The sequence below is a fragment of the Papaver somniferum genome, unplaced genomic scaffold (genome assembly GCF_003573695.1).
Source record: "Papaver somniferum cultivar HN1 unplaced genomic scaffold, ASM357369v1 unplaced-scaffold_16, whole genome shotgun sequence".
Taxonomy (NCBI): Eukaryota; Viridiplantae; Streptophyta; class Magnoliopsida; order Ranunculales; family Papaveraceae; genus Papaver; species Papaver somniferum.
Genome location: NW_020625486.1, coordinates 357467 through 374392, shown reverse-complemented (window position 1 = coordinate 374392; position 16926 = coordinate 357467). Strand labels below are relative to the sequence as shown.

Below are 16926 nucleotides of genomic sequence, written 5' to 3'. Positions count from 1 at the left end.
ATTGATGGGTTTTTGAAAATTAAGCATGACCCGTTCATTTTAGTTTTTGTCAGAAGAACTAAAGAAGGTGAATCGCTTATGGCTTTTTCCCCTAAAGATAAAATTTCCAATCATCGAAGAACAACAATCTTCCATCCTGCTTGATGATTTTAAATATTATGTTTATTATTATCTGTCATATACATTTGATATTAGATCCAGTTCCTAAATTAATCAATCTATCTCAAATTCTGGGTAGATAAATTTCAGAAACAAGATATAAAATATTTTCTCAACTCATTTGTTCTCTGATTTGGTGACGTGGTTGGGATGAATAACCACTTATTTCTGCGAAACTGTTATACTTACCGACAATTTCTACTCCAAGATGTTCCGACAGGGAAATGGGCGGACGAGATCAAACCTCTCAACACTAGGATTAGTAAAGGGCATATATGGGTCCCATTTCTTTGTTTCAGGCGGGAGAAAATTCGGGAGAATGAGTTGGTCAACCTATCATTTCTGCTTATTTCTGCCGCTTTAGCTGCCACATGAAATCAACTGTTAACTAAAACAATATTTTAAGATACCTCATGAGGTATCTTAAAACAATCTTACGTAGTTTACAGAGTGAAAGAAAAAGATAAAGAAAAAGAGATGATTATCCGTCTTCACTGGTGCAACTACTCTTCTACCATCTGACATAAATCATGACAAATAACCATTTCCCGCTTCTAGCTTATTCGAAACGTCCTCACCTCTCCTTGAAATTTTGCCTGAAGCCAAAATTTCCACCATATCATGTGGCTCTCCGTCATGGTTCCCTATAAAGGTAAGGGTTAATTTTTCCTTCGAAGCAAACAGTCGTGTATACCCAGAACAATGACCTTTCAGGTTGTGGGAAGATTGGGTACGGCGTCGGGTGTGCCCATAAAGTTTGCCAATCGTGTCCCCCCATCCCAATCACAATATGCACCGGTAATTCCTCCCCACAGCTGAAATTCTTCAGCTGGCAGAACCTCTCATACCTATGCACATGACCCCACACTGCTAGACTCACCTTGTTCTTCACAAACAGAGGCTCGTAGTGTTCAAGCATTCTGCTTCGCAAGGGGGCATCTCTATACTCGTCACTAGTTGTATACATTGGTCTGTGGCCTTGGACAACAACGAAAGGTGTTTTCGTTCGATTGACTGTCTCGAGGTCGTGCTTGATGAAGTTATATTGATCACCGCCTGGAAGAAAATTAGTCTCAGTTGACAAATACACAAAATGGACCACCCCACTGTCAAACGAGTAGAAAAGGTTCCGAGTTGCAGGGGCTCGAGTTCCAGTTGGTGATGAAGAATTCCCAGGCATGTGAAACTTGAGGCTATACGGGACACCACACTCACCACCACCATCCTTACCGTACATATGCACCCAGTCTGGCTTCCAAGGCTGTAACGGCCAATCATATTCGTGGTTCCCAATGCACACATGGTATGGTACCTTAGATGCAACCGGTTCAATTTGAGTGAATGTGTCCCACACCCACGAGAAGCCTCTTGCATAGCTAATGTCTCCAATATGAGAAATAAAAATTGGCTTGTCACCGAGGGCTTCAATGTCACGTAGAATGCATTTGATGGTTGATACACTTTCATCTTTTTTTGGAAGTAAAAAGGTTAAAATTTTATTCAAAAGATAAAAAGAGAAAAAGATAGGGAAAGAGTAATGCACTTTCCAGTGCTACAACAACCTTGGCATCTATGTTGTAAAAGGAGAGCGCCTTTGGCGCTTAAGCTCCAAAGGCGCTCTAAGCGTAGGGCCAGCATCTGGGAAAAAAGGCTCCCAGGCGCCAAAATAAAAGCTTGTTTTGTAGTTTTCTAAATCTCGGGCGCTCGCCTTAGGCGCCAAAAGCGTTAGCCTAGCGCCTTTTACAACATAGCTTGGCATAAGCCAAAGAACAAAAAACATCAAAAGCAAAGAACAAACTTAACAGTTAAATCTTTTTCTTGGCAGGGGTGGAAACTCTTTTCTCGCGCCCTAAATTCTCATTATCAGACACACCTTCCCATGCAAGTTTAGCTGCTTCCTTCTCAGTTTTTGAAGGCTTATATCTATCAACAATTCCACTAGAAATATCCTTCACCTCATTATCCCTCCCTTCCTTTCTTAAATTTAAACAACCACTAAATTTCAATAGTTTTTCCATATTCTTCTCTCTATCCATTGGAATGAATTTTGAAACCTCTGCAATTGGCTTCATTTTTTCAGTTCCCATTCCCTCAGTCTCTGATTCCCATTCAGATTCTTCCGCTGAGACATCAGTCTCATTCAAATCTACTTTGGTTGTCTTGCCAATAACTTCTATTGTGTTCTCCTCTGCAACTAGGATAACATTTTCTTCTTCTCTCAAGTCATCCTCTTTGTCTTCTTGATTGTCCTCAATATCTAGGACATTATACGGGTTAAGTAAACAAACAATAACTTATATGCAGTAGTATAATTACCGAAAAAACGTTGTAAGTTAACCAAAAAAAAAACACTCCTACAGTTTTAAATACTGCCCGCAACGTGTTGCCATACATTGGTGTCGTTCAATGCATGTTAGCAATTTGTTTGGGCACCAAGACCAACATTAATGGTCCCAAAGACTTGGCTGTTGTTATTTCTTGCCATAACACCAGCAGCTGTATCTCCAGGATTGTCCCTAGCCGCGTCATCACAACAGAGAAGAAGAAAATTAACAGAAGGTGGTAATTAACCAGATGCATTCCTTTGGATTGTAGAATTTTTTCCTGTGGAAAGCCACCCTAAAGTACTTCATAACACAAAAATCATACATCGTTCCTTGCATAAAGCTTGTCGTAAGAATCCAACAGCTCAGTTCCAGAGTAATATGAAAAATGCGTTCAATCCATTCTCATGCCCTTCTTGCGAAGCTGCAACTCCAAATAAATGCTCTTAGGTCTCTGAATCTTGCTTACAGAGATAGCAGCTATTGACCCATTCTCGTTGAAATCTGGAAACAATCAGGTCTTGGGATGCGCAACGTTCTTCTAAATAACTGAATAAGCTTACCTTCCATTTTAACTTCATATCTGTTTTTTAGCTGGCTGAGTTGGGCGTAGGGGGAGAAAATATTTAATTGGGCTTGGATAAGTAAGGCTTTTAGTGGAGATTTTTGGAAGCAAGGGGTCGCAACTGCACACCCTTGCTTCACGGTAGCTCCGCCACTGATAACAGGCTGCTTATTAGAGAGCTGATGCATAGAAGAGGTATGGATGTTTCTTCCTAAGAGATTGAATAGGCTAGTCATCTTTTGTTGCATTGTTCTTTTGCACAACAACTTTGGCCCCTTTTCCAATAAAAGCTCAATTGGTCTTACTCAATACCCAATGACATCATCTCCACTCTTCACTCTTGCGCTTCAATGCTAAGGCAAGCATCTCAGTTTGAAACTTCATTCATTCTGTTTTTATGTGGACAGTTTGGCAAGAGAATAAATCTCGAGTTTTCAATGGAAAAAAGAACACTATAGCTAGCGTGTTTGCGAAAGCTAAATACTACTTGTTTACTTGGTTTTTGGTGATTAAGGATTTCGAAAACATGAACTATCGATGGACTATGGTAAATTGGCCTAGTCAGTTTTTTCTGTTTTCTTAACGTCGACGATCAAGTAGCCTGTTACTGGATCTTTATTTTTCCTTTTTTCTGTTCTGTGTATTTTTTGAAGTGTTTCAGTTCTTTTAAACCCACTTGTTTTTTGATCAATATATCTTTCTTTGTCGATCAAAAAATAAATAAATAAAAGGAAACCTGGTATTAGGTGGTAGGATGGATAGTTGATAAAGTTGAATTTGAGTTATTACAATAAATGGATTTGGAAGGATATTGATTTCCATATGTGCCAATATGATGATGACAATAGTGCTCAAACGATCCGAAAGGGCGAGGGATGATATCGGGCGATGAATCCATGTAATTTTTAGTTTTGCAGTTGCTTTTGTTTGGGTTTTCTCGGCTAGTTGCAATTTGCTGATGTAACTTTCTAGTTTCACTTTGACCTTTGTATTTTCTTAAGGGAAAGCACCATGGTTGCTGATTTCGCTTCATTATAGCTTAACTGTAGCGAAATTCAACTAATATGGTTCTTCGCTTGGCTTTAACGTGGCAATTTCGTTTCTTACAACAACAAAAAAGTTGATAAGATCTGACCGACCTTTAAGATAAGCGATCTGTTTGAAAAATTAATTTACAAAAACTCACTATTCGTGACTTTTTAAATGGGTATTGAGTTTCTGTATTCAAGTTTTCATTATAAACCTATTTTTACTCCTAATTTTTCATTTATATCTCTTCTTTTTTAATATTTATTTTAATTATACATGTATTTTTTCTCTTAATTTTTTTTACTCATAAACAATATTATTTGAATTCACTAAAGTAAACTTTTGCACATTTAAAGTAAATTTTATTATATCACATATAAAGTTTCCAACTGAAGTAACCAACACCTTAAAACCCTATTCAACTCATATGGCACATCTGCATGACAAATAATTAATACTTCCAAATTAATAATCATCCACTACCGAAAACTGCACTAGATCAAGGTAAACGAACTTCATCAATTCTTCAATATGCCGACTATTTCAAAACCTCCAACCTATCTAGGAGTCCAGTTCAAGCAAGGCAGGGCATCTAATCAAACATTCGCTCCCCTCCTACAAGGACTAGCCGGAAAAGCTAAAGGATGGATGACAAAATGCCTAACTCCAGCCGAAGACTCACTCTCATCAAAACCTCTTTAATTCTTACCTCAAACCACATTATACAAACACAAAATCTACCCAGCAATATTCATAAACAAATAGATCATATCACTAGAAATTTTTCAGGGGACATGACTCAGCAGTTAAAAAACTTCACCTTATAGGTTGGGACAAAGTAAAAAAACCAATATGCGAAGGATGATTAGGAATAAGGAAGAGCAGTGATCATAATAAGGCGCTTCTCATGAAGAGAATATGGAATTTACATGAACAACCTAACTCTATCTGCGGAAGACTCTTCGGTGCAAGATATCTCGATCAACAACCAATACTACAGGGCATTAATTCCATACCATCCTCCTCCAGTCTTCAATGGAGACAATTGGCATCAATTGTCCCTACCATGCAGCATTTGATTTTCCATCGTATTGGAGATGGATTATCAACTCCTATAGAATCCAATTGGATTCCACATTCAACAAATCTACACCCTTCACAATCTTACCTAATCCGAATGGTAGCAGATATCATTGGCCTAATTTCCCATTCCTGGAATCATGAAAAATTAAGCACCCTCCCCAATCATATAATCCAACAAATCATGAACATCCACCTTCCCCAAAATAGCCCCCATGACAAAATCATATGGCCACACTCAAAATCTGGAAACTGCACTACCTCATCGGGATACAAAATTCAGTTTACGAATTAATTGTTATGTTTTACGAATTAATTGCAAGCAAAACATAGTACGTAAAACAGAGCAAAAAACAGAATACGTAAAACAGAGTACGTAAAACAGAGCTTGTACAGCAAAACAAAGCACGTAAACAGAGCTTGTACGACAAAAAAATAGAGTACGTAGAGCTTGTAAAACATTCAACCGCTGTAACTGCAAAATCCTTCCATCTTCCCTGTAAACAGTTACAAGACCACCTGCAGTTCATTACCTTCTCTGCCAGGCCAAGTGCTATAGCAACAACTCCACTGCTATAGTTTAATAACTTCAATCCATTGCGTATCCTTCATCTCTGCCTCATGCCAACCACAAATGCCATCACCTGCACATATGTAATGTCATCTCCTGCATTCATTCCATTGCAATACCAACCAGTCCACCTGAAACTTCACTAGAACCAGTTTCTCCATCATCAAAACAACACCACCAGTACCCATTAGCTCCATTACTGCCACCAGATCCAACAACTGTAGCTACAACTAAAATCCAGTACAAGCACCTCCAAGCCATTACATTTAACTGCAACAGCATCAGTTTCATATCCTCGACATCACAACAATCTCATTTCAACATCACCCCTGCAACTACTTCATAACCAGCTGCAATTCATTCATAACTTCAACACAATCCCACGCCAAGCCATAGCCTGTAATTCCAACGGTTGCACACATCTCAGCACTTTATTTCAAAACCAGCAATATTTACGTCTAACTCAAATTCATCATAATCCTCACGGAAACAACACACATATCAACAATTATATTAGATGAAACCAGTTTCATCCTAGTTTAAACATGGGCGAAACCAAATTCCACCAAAAATAAAACTGGATGAAAACAGTTTCATCTGAGTTTAAAAATGAGTGAAACTAAACTCAACCCGATCTAACACACAATGAAACCAGTTTCATCCTATATTAGACATAGGTGAAGCTAAATTCAAGCCAACGTAACATTAAATGAAACTATTAACATTAGATGAAACTGGTTTCATCCTGGTTCAAACATGGATGAAAACAAAATTCTATTCAATCTAAGAAATGATGAAATTGGTTTCCTCATATTTTAAGCTTGTACGGAAAAAAAAATCAATTTAACTCAATTTAAAATGGGATGAAACCAGTTTCATCCTAGTGTAAATGTGGATGGAACCAAATTCAGTTTCATCCTAATCATTAGAATGAAACCCAGTTTAGTATAGGATGGAACCAAACCCAGTTTCATCCTTATTTACAATGAGTGATACCTAATTCAAAAATCATAGATTCATCCTACCTATAGATGAAACCGGTTTCATCCTAGTTTAAAATGGGTGAAAGCAAATTCAACCCAATTTTAGTATAGGATGAAACCAGTTGCATGGTAGTTTAAAATGGGTGAAACCATATTCAACAATTTCAACTCCGTACAAAACATGATAAAACCAATTTCATTCGAACCAAATTCAATCAATTTTAGATTAGATTTTACATAAGCTTAACCTATATGAAACTAGTTACATACGAACAAAATTCAACGAATTTTAAACTGGATTTTACAAAACTTAAACCAAGATGAAACCAGTTTAATCCAAACCATTTTCAATCATGTTTTAAGCTAGATTTACATAAGAAGAAAAAACAGAATGAAATTTCACTCATAAAAATGATTCATTTCACAAAATTAAGGTAGTTAACATCAATTCGTGTGAAATTGATGAGTTCTGATAATGAAATCATGAAAAAGAATTAGGATCGAGAAACTTACCATTGAAATTGATGGAAGAGAAAACCCTAATTTTGGTTTGAATGAATTTGAGAACTCCCCATTTAATTAGGGTTGCCGGTGTTTTGTGGTGGTGGTGATATCAGTGTTGACGATGATGTCGATGTTTGCGGTGGTGGAGGAAGGTGGTGGTGTTGGTTATAGTTTATGTAGATGTTGATGGTGGTGGTTGTAGTATTGTCGATGGTTGCGGTGGTGGAGGAATTTGGTGGTGTTGGTTGTAGTTGTTTTAGATGATGATGGTGGTGGTTTTAGTTATTGTCAATGGTGGTGCTGATAGATCTGGTTATAGTTGATGATGGTGGTGGTTGAGAAAGAGAAGATAGAGAGCAGAGAGCAGAAGAAGAAAGTAATGGAAACGATGGAGAATTGAAAGATGGAGATCGATATTATCTAGTGAGGAAGAAGAAAGGTAAGGGTAATTGGGTCAGTTTCAATTAAAAAGTTGCATTGTTCATTTGACCCGGACAAAATCTCTACCCGTCCATTTGGCCCAGGAAACACACTTTTTTGGCTATATAGCCCATTTTCTGTCTTTTATTTTTAATAATTTTTTAGACGAGTTTGGGTTGATTGTGTGAGAGGAGCGGTGGGACCTACTTCTATCTCACCCCTATCCCAATGCACAGAAAGATTCCATGAATCCGTTCGACTCCTTCTCGATGAAAATCACGGTGTATAGTTTTGATGAGAGTAAAATAATTGTGTATTCATTCATTGATTATAACTTTTGGCTCAATTTTATACACGCTTTCTCCATGATTTATAAGGGTTGATACCAGTATTACGAGGACTGATACCATTTGACCGATCCAACGGCCAGGATCGCTTAAGATCTTGAGATGGTATCAACCCTGAGTAATGTTGGTATCAGTCCTTATAAATCGTGGATTTCGCCACCATCAATTGTATTAGACTAATGATAAAGATCTTTAGAATACAAGGGAATTATTATGAACCACCCATCCAATTACATTTGATAATGAAAACAATTTTAGGTATCAATTAAACACCATTTTTGTTTTAATTTTTTTTTCACCCATTATGCCGAATTGAAAAAAGTTATAATATCACTTTTTATAAAACGAAAATATATTTTGAATCGTCTGGCCATTAACCAGGAGCCGGAAACAAATACAGCATGGATTACATGGGTATTGAATTTTGTTGTTTTCTACACTGAAATGTCCTAGGCTCGATATCCGTTGAAGTGTAAATCCATGAACGCATTGCAAAAGATTGACTCCGTAGGCAATGCCTGACCCACTCCGTAAGACCCGACCTTTGTTTTTGTGGCTAAGATCAACGTAGATTTGGAGGTTTCTGTATGTCCTCCCGTCATGGAAACAAGAGAAAGACGAAAAATTGACGCTACGTAGGACATCGTATTATCCAAAGATTTAAAGGCGTAGATAAATAAAGTTCTCACGTTGAACGATAAAAAAATTCTCGTTTCTTATAGGTCGGAATATGTTTTTTTTGAATTTTATGAAACGGACGTTTTGGTGAGGACACTTGACAACATATGATTGGTTTAAAAATAATAAGAAAAAGATACAAAAAGAGGAAACCGAATTCAATTAGGATCATTACGTGACATTATTTAGGTGAGAACACTTGGCAACGTGTAATTGGATTAAAAATTTGGAAATCGAGTAGCTACCATATTAAAACTCTTTTTTTCCAAATTAACATATAAGAGGAAAAAAAATCCACATATTTGATATTTCACATTCACACATATTCTCTACGAAAATAAAAGGAATAAATAAATAAATTCTACACAAACTTAATGTATTTACCTCGCCACAACAAATGAAAATTACATCGCCACGAGGAGGGCTAAATCCCTGCGCACACCAAATAAAAAATATATCGCCACGGGGGGCAAAGCCCCGTGTATACCAAATAAAAATGGCTCACCACGGGACGGGCAAAGCTCCGCGCACACCAAATCAAAAATGAGTGGCCCGCTTTTTTTTCAAAATTAACATATAGGGGAAAATAACATATTCTCTAAAAAAATAAAAGCAATAGATAAATAAAATCTACACATTTTAAATGTATTTGACCACCACAAAAAATAAAAAATGCATTGCCACGGAGCGGGACAAACTCCCGCTCACACCAAATCAAAAATGAACGGCCCGCCTTTTTTCAAAATTAACATATGGGGGGTGAAATCTATATATTCTCTAAGAAAATAAAAGTAATAAATAAAAAAAAAATCTACACATATTTAATGCCCGTCACAACAAATAAAGAAACATCGTCACGGGACGGGACGAAGCCCGTGCACACCAAATAAAAAAATGTATCTCCATGGGGCAGGGCAAAGCCCCGTGTATACCAAATATAAAATGGCTCACCACGGGACGGGCACACTAAATAAAAGATGCATTTTCACGGGACGGGACGAAGCACCGCGCACACCAAATTAAAAATATACGGTTCGTCCCGTGCACGTCAAATAAAAAATACATGACCACGGGGGCGGGAGAAGCCCCGGACACACTAAGTTAAAAAAAAAAAAAAAAAAAACCAATGCATAGATCGGGCACAAATCTAGTTCAACTTAAACCAGGGAACCTTGTTTCAAAATCTGCGTCAGGCTACGTCCTTCCATCTCACCGGTCACCAGATTGCCAAAAACAAGAACTAGGATTTTCAACTCTTTTGTTTGAGAACAACAATCCACATCCTATCACTTATGCGAGCCGCTAAGAGACGGTTCTTACGGATGCGATTTTTCCTATTGCATGATCCGCAATCAAAGGTGAGAGAGTGTCATCCGCTATCAAAAAATTTCAACTATATAAAAATGCCCTAAAATCAAGTTCACACGGACCCCTTTTAGATTCGGGATCGGCTCTGAATCCAGGTACCCTCATTTGCGTCGGGGTGTGTTCTTCAATCCCACCGGTCGCCATGTAGCCAAAACAAAGAATTAACATTTCCAACTCCTTTGTTTGATAACAAAGAGACGGTTCCTTAGCTAAGAGACGGTTCCTTGAGCTGCGACTTTTCCTATAATGAGAGTGTCGTCGCTAGAAGCAAATCACGTTTTTTTTTTACTTTCTTTTTGTTTGTTTTGTTTTTAGAATTTATTTTGAAATTTAACAATAACTTTTGGTATTTCGATTTAATTTAGTCGAAAAACTATTTCCTATACATGGTATCCCGACGTTTCCTAAAAAGAAATTAAAGTATATATATTTGGATATCAGAAATAAAGGTACATTTGCTTCTCCAAAAGTATATATAGTCGACCGCAGAATTCATAATGCAAAAAGTTTTACGTTATAAAAAAAGGTTAATTCATAACCTAAAAAGATTTATAGTTTCGTTTCTAGATAATACTAGATTGTTGAATTTTTTGTTGTGATTCCGTAATTGATATAATCAAAAAGAAGAAGAAAAAAAAAAGAACACACCAAACATAAGAGATAAAGGGCAGTAATTACATTCATATATGCTCGACAATTAACTGGGAGATGCATAACAGGACGTGTTATGCAACCAATTTCGAAAATGCTTAACAAATTTGTAGATGCACAACAGGTTATGCAGACATTTTCTCAACTGCATGACAGGTTATGTAGTCATAACAACATAATCATCTTCTTTCATGTTTTAATAACTCCCATACAAACCAAACAGCATAAACACCTTTCCCATTTCTCAACAACCAATATTTTCACCTTTTTGTAGGCTGAATTCTATACAAAACTTAATTTGAATCCGAGTACAAAAATCTCTGAATTTAGTTGATGACAAACCCCATACATTTTCTTCTTCAACTGATTGCAGTCAGCCAATACACCCACTTGCAACCATCTCCAATCCATGTCAATTAGCCATCTAATAAAAACCAAAGCAAATAGCTTACATATAAAAGTAAAAATCAAAGCATAAGGGTCACTGACAGAGAAATGAGATAAAGAAAAGCATACCTTGATGCACTTATGTTAACGGGAATCAAATGAATAGGTAGTGTAATCACGGCCACGAAGCCTATCCCCTGCGCCATAGATAGAGAATAAATACAGTTTTGCAGCAGAAGCCTGTCGTGCAGATTTTCTAGTGCACCAGTTCGCAGAAGCCTGCTGATAAGATAGCTTATAATTATAAAACAAAATGTGCAGATTGATTTTTTAAACTTACGAGAATTTAGAGAGAATAAAAGTCTTTAACTCCTAAAGATTCTTCGCAAATAAGAGCCTTCTATCATCAAAGTCGATAACTCTCTTAACAGCTAGCCTTTAACTGATAGTTTTACAAAAGAAGCCAGTAATTGCCAAGTTTTATGACCAACACGACAACACTCAAGTCTTGAATCACCATTTTCCCACATCCACTTCACAGTAGCTGTTGAACTTTACACAATAAACAATTATGAATTAATGCGCAGAATCAAAATTACCAACTGCAAGCTAATTTTTCAGAATCTCGTGAGCAAATGTAAGTGAACAACTAGTTAGTGTTGACAAGGACAAACTGATTGCTGCCTAGCACACGAGGCTAAAATATTCCTCTCAATCAAGTTCTCAACTGAAGTCAAATAAAGGTCTGTAACTGATCGTTGTCTACAGTTGTAACTATTGCCTGGTATAATTCTCAAATCAACTTCCAAAATTTGAGCACTACCACTAAAATATAAGCTACGTCAATTACGATAAATACCAAATCTCTTCATCAACAGAATCCATCAAATCCTCAAAATGACTACAATAGCAAAGGAACTAATTAACCACATTATAGACAGAGATAAAAATACAATCCGACTGATAAATGTAGATAGCTGAAAATGAGTAAGATAAAATTACCTAGATCAATCAGAAAAGAGAAATATAATAATCAGAAGAACTAACAGAGACAGATAACCAAAGTCCAAAACTCAGGAAATCAAATCAAATTGGCTCTCGTTCGAGATTTCAGAGGTACAACGTTAAAATGAAAATTTTGGCTTGTTTCGCAATCAAACAAAAAGTCAGTTGATGATACCATGAGTAAACCGTTGTTGATAACCAAATACAAAACAGCTATAGGATTACTTAACAAAAACAGGTCACTAAAAAATGAAATTTTAACAAGTAACTCGGAACTATCAGTAAAAGAAGAGCAATAGTTTGAAGTTTCAAAAACTCGCCAGAATCAACTTGTAGCGGACCAGAAAATCCTTGCTTCCGACAGGTCTAGTTACGACCCATTTGGCAAGCTACGAATCTTTGATAAGCCACTCGAGAAACCATACTTCCAAATTTTTCCGACTAACTTGATTTTACCAAGCCAATGCTTATCGATTCGAGAAAGTATCATATCCTCATCCAGTTAGGACCCGACAGTTATTAGTTGTGGCTCATCCCCTCAGGGACCTGTCAGTTAGTAGCTCATCCCCGTAGGGACCCGGTAGTTATTAGCCTAAGCTCATCCCCATAGGGACCCACCAGTTATTAGCTCATCTCCGTAGGGACCCGACAGTTATTATCCTTAGCCCATCCCCGGAGGGACCCGTCAGTTAAAAAGATACGAACTACTCTCAGAAGACTTAATAATGATTTCCAGCTTGATGGTATGAACCGTCGCCATGTACAGCAACCATCCTGCTCAAATGATATGAACTGTAAAACATCCCCTTCATAGGTAGTATGAACAGCCAGTACTGCAACTACCTCTTACCGACACTATATAATGTCAAGGTTGCAAAACCATATCTGGATAAATGGTATGAACTGCCAAGCAGTAACCAAATCTTTTCCAATGATGTGAACAACCTCAGACAGTTGTGCTGAACCGCAATGCGGATTCCTACATACCCTCTCTGTTGCTCGAAGAGATTAAGCACGACCGTAGTTCGTTAGATAGTATGAACTAGCCATGATGTCAACTATCTCTAGCGTTCGGCAGTATGTATTATGCACATTAGATCACCAAAGGATTTACCTTTTAACAACTATCAATAAATGGCAAGATGTCAGCAACAATGTCCACACCTGTACCTGCAACTTAAAGTCAACAGTAGACTACGACTTATGGTAAGTCTCCATATAATTACATTTTAAAAGTTCCATAAATCTAACACAACCGACATAATTTAATCCAATAAATTTAACATACTTCAAGTAGTTATGGTGTCCAAATTATATATTCACAGTAATAAGAGCCAACCACAGTCGTACCAGTGAGCTACTTTTATAATTCATACCACCACACTTACAAAACTGAAATGTAGGCTAAACGGAAATGTCAATTACCTCAAGTTAATTTTACACACAAAAGAAATGTAAGAGGCACATATGTCCTGGAGTCTTGATAACACAAGCAAGGCATCTTCTATCTTGCATAAAAATGTACATTTACAATTTAATAAAAATAGTCACTCAGCGTATCATAACAGTTGGAACTTAACCATACGTAAGGTATTAATTTAAAGTTCACATTAACAAGCTCGTGAAAGGATTATTCATTCTCAAGTATAATCTTAGTTATGTATTTACTTGTCCCTCAAATGTACCCTCGGACCCTTGCTGTAGGTCCATATGATGTCATGCCTCTATGAACATGCTAATGAAGAGAGGACAGATCCCATAAGTCTCGAAATCAAAATGACGTCACCAACAACTCGTATAGCAGGTTCAATTTCCTAAGATCCAAGTGAATTCTTATAAATTCAGAACACATGCATATAACATCTAGAGATGGAATCGGTTACTTATAAGCAAACAAAACCTACCTATAATTGGCTAATTATGTTTATGTGCTAAACTATTGCACCGGACAACAACATAACATATATGTATTACTAGAAAGCAAGCAAGGTGAGATGACATTTCCATTATATACTGTATCATAACATACCCATATACATCTATCTACCCAGATGTTGATTCTGTTACCACTTTCAAGCTACTGTATTTCATACTAAGATAAGGGTATCAAGGGTAAACAACAAACTTGTGACTAAAGCGGACACCGTGAGTGTTTAATCCACCAACAGCTAAGTGATTGAAAATCGATTTCATTTCAAACACAACCAGCTAAATATTACTGGACAAAATGTAACATTTTGTAATCTCAGTTATTTTCAGCAAATGTACAACAAAATGAAACTTAAGAAAACTTACCGTGGGCAAGTGTGCCACCGACAGAATCCTAATGCCGAGTCCAGTAGCCGACCGAGCACATGTGTTTTGAGATATGTACTTAATCATTCAAATGCATAATAATTTATTAACTTCACCATTACGTATACCATCATCAAGCGTAAACACTATCTTAGTTAACTAGGCACCAAAAGATTCGGACAAGTAATAGTTCATTAACGGTTAAATCACGTCATCCACAAGCATTTAGTCATGAACTGATAACCATTACCAATAGATTTGGGGAGAAACCCCAAATTTATGTATAGAACCCTGATTGTAAAATTAGGTTTTCGAGCACATCAGAATTACAGAATTTAGCTTTATACAATAACCACACAGTAATATTAAGTAGAAAGAACAACAAGCTGTAGAGAATTCCCGTTTTACGAAACACAGCCACAGTTTATTTAAGGTTTTCAGTAGCTAATATTATCGGATCGTCTTGAAATTTTAGCAGTAGCCATATTATACAGGGTGCAATAACATATTCAAAAATCACATCAAACTAACAGTTCAATAAGGAGATAAACACATCACAAGCTGACTGCTTACAGGATCCTCATACAGAAATCAGTTCCGGTTATCCTAATCTTTGGGGGACTTACACTAATAAGATTCACTTGAAAATTTTACAGCAAGTTACCACCAAAGTACTTAATAACATACTAAAAATTCAGCTCTATCCGATATACAGTAAATTAGAAACACTGGGATCAGTTGGCTGTTAAGAATTCAAAATCTGCAGAGTGCAGTCATTGATTATGCAATCTAATCAATAGTAAACAAGACCTGATCTTCATGAAACTTTTATATTATCATTATGACTCGATAATGCACAACATACTAAAATTTCATTATATTCCAACGGCTGAATTTCAAGATATCATTAAAACTAAAATAAAGATTCTAGGTTTCACAAAGTGGAACTAAAATCAAATTATGAAGTTTCTTACCGAGAGCTTGTTAAACAAAATTTTAAATATTTTATTTAGTGATTAAAATAATTTTTAGAATTATAAGAGTTGTTTAGATGAAAAATTTGAGGAAAAAAAAATCAAAGTTTTGGTTTGGTTAAGAAGGAGAGAAAGAGAAGGAGAAAGTGAGAAAATTCTAATTCTTGATTCAATGGAGGATGAGGAGGGTCATATATCATCTAAAAAACCTAGGAAAATACACATCAACTACACCTATGATTCCCAAATGGCTGAATTCTTAGATTATGAATCATAGTTCGGCGAAACAGGTTGAGGTTCAGCTCACATCTATGAGCCGAATCTACCAATTGATGAACGGTTCGGCTTACTGAATCTGTTTACTGCATGCGCCGAACCTATAATTTCCAATTCCAACCCTTTTGCTAGACACTAGTTGGGCTTATATGAAAGTTTCATAGTAAGCCGAACAACATCCTGAATAGCCCGGAATAGAATGATTACTAATTCGGCTTACATATCCAAAATCGTATGTGCCGAACATAATTTTTTAATTTCTGGGTTGAAATATTGTTACTGGTTCGGCACATATGGAGAATATTGTATCAGCCGAAACCTCTTATGTTCAAGGTTCGGCACATAATATGATTATCGTCTGAGCCGAACATGAATTTGTTAATTTTTGGGTTAAAATATTGTTCGTGGTTCGGCACATACTGAGGATATCGTATAAGCCGAAACCTGAAAATGTTTATAGTTCGACACATAAGGTGATTATCGAATGCGCCGAACCTGAAGGACAAATGATTCGGCGCGTAACTAACATTAGAGGATAAGCCGAACTCTGTAAATTCGGTACATAATTGTTAAGCTATTCATTAAAACATGAAATTGAAGGTGTCCATAACCCAATCCCAGCACCATTAAAAACAAAGTTCAGCACCTTAAAGCAAAGGTGTTTGCAACACCATAAAAGTGTACTTAAAACTTAAGAAAAAGTGTACCATAAAAGTGTACATAAAAGGGAATTTAACCACGACCCCTCTTCTTAGTTGCACGACCACCTCTTCTTCCACCTTGGTCTTCATCTTCCGACGCATCATTACCGGGTTGGACGGTAGCACCACCTTGGCTTGTACCTTCACCAACTTGTCGAGACCTCTTAGTGGTAGGCCTTTGTTCGGGTTCCTCGGGTCCTTGTCCTTTGTTGATTATTGCATCGCACTTGTTGATGAGGTATTTTTGTTCTTCCACGGTCATTGTTGTTTTGCAACCAAGTTTGGCCTTCATTTTTTTCAACATATCCCTACCCGCGGCAACCTATTTTTTCATTTGACAACAACTTATAACCATGAGGTTGAAGACATTTTTACCATAAATAATATATGAAAACAGTATAAAGTGAAGTCATTCTTACCATAACCTTGAAAGCCTTGACTACATCTTCGAAAGTAGACTTGTTGGTGATCTTGATTGGCCTCGCCTTCCCCTTATCAGATATCTTGAGTACTCGCTTAGGATCTTATATAACATAACCACCGGGATACCACAATGGACCATGATACATACCTACCGGCATATCCTCATCTTCAACAACTTCATCTTCT

At 36.8% G+C, this 16926-nt stretch overlaps 1 long non-coding RNA gene and 1 pseudogene across 1 annotated transcript; both read right to left on the bottom strand.

The window, feature by feature from the left end:
* Window positions 1-567: 567 nt before the first annotated feature.
* Window positions 568-5989, bottom strand: LOC113337374 (annotated as a pseudogene).
* Window positions 5990-10701: 4712 nt separating this feature from the next.
* On the bottom strand, window positions 10702-12046 carry LOC113337340. Its single transcript, XR_003354193.1, has 3 exons — window positions 11407-12046; window positions 11196-11263; window positions 10702-11103 (listed from the first exon to the last, which is right to left on the bottom strand). It is a non-coding gene; the product is annotated as an uncharacterized LOC113337340 (long non-coding RNA).
* Window positions 12047-16926: the final 4880 nt, after the last annotated feature.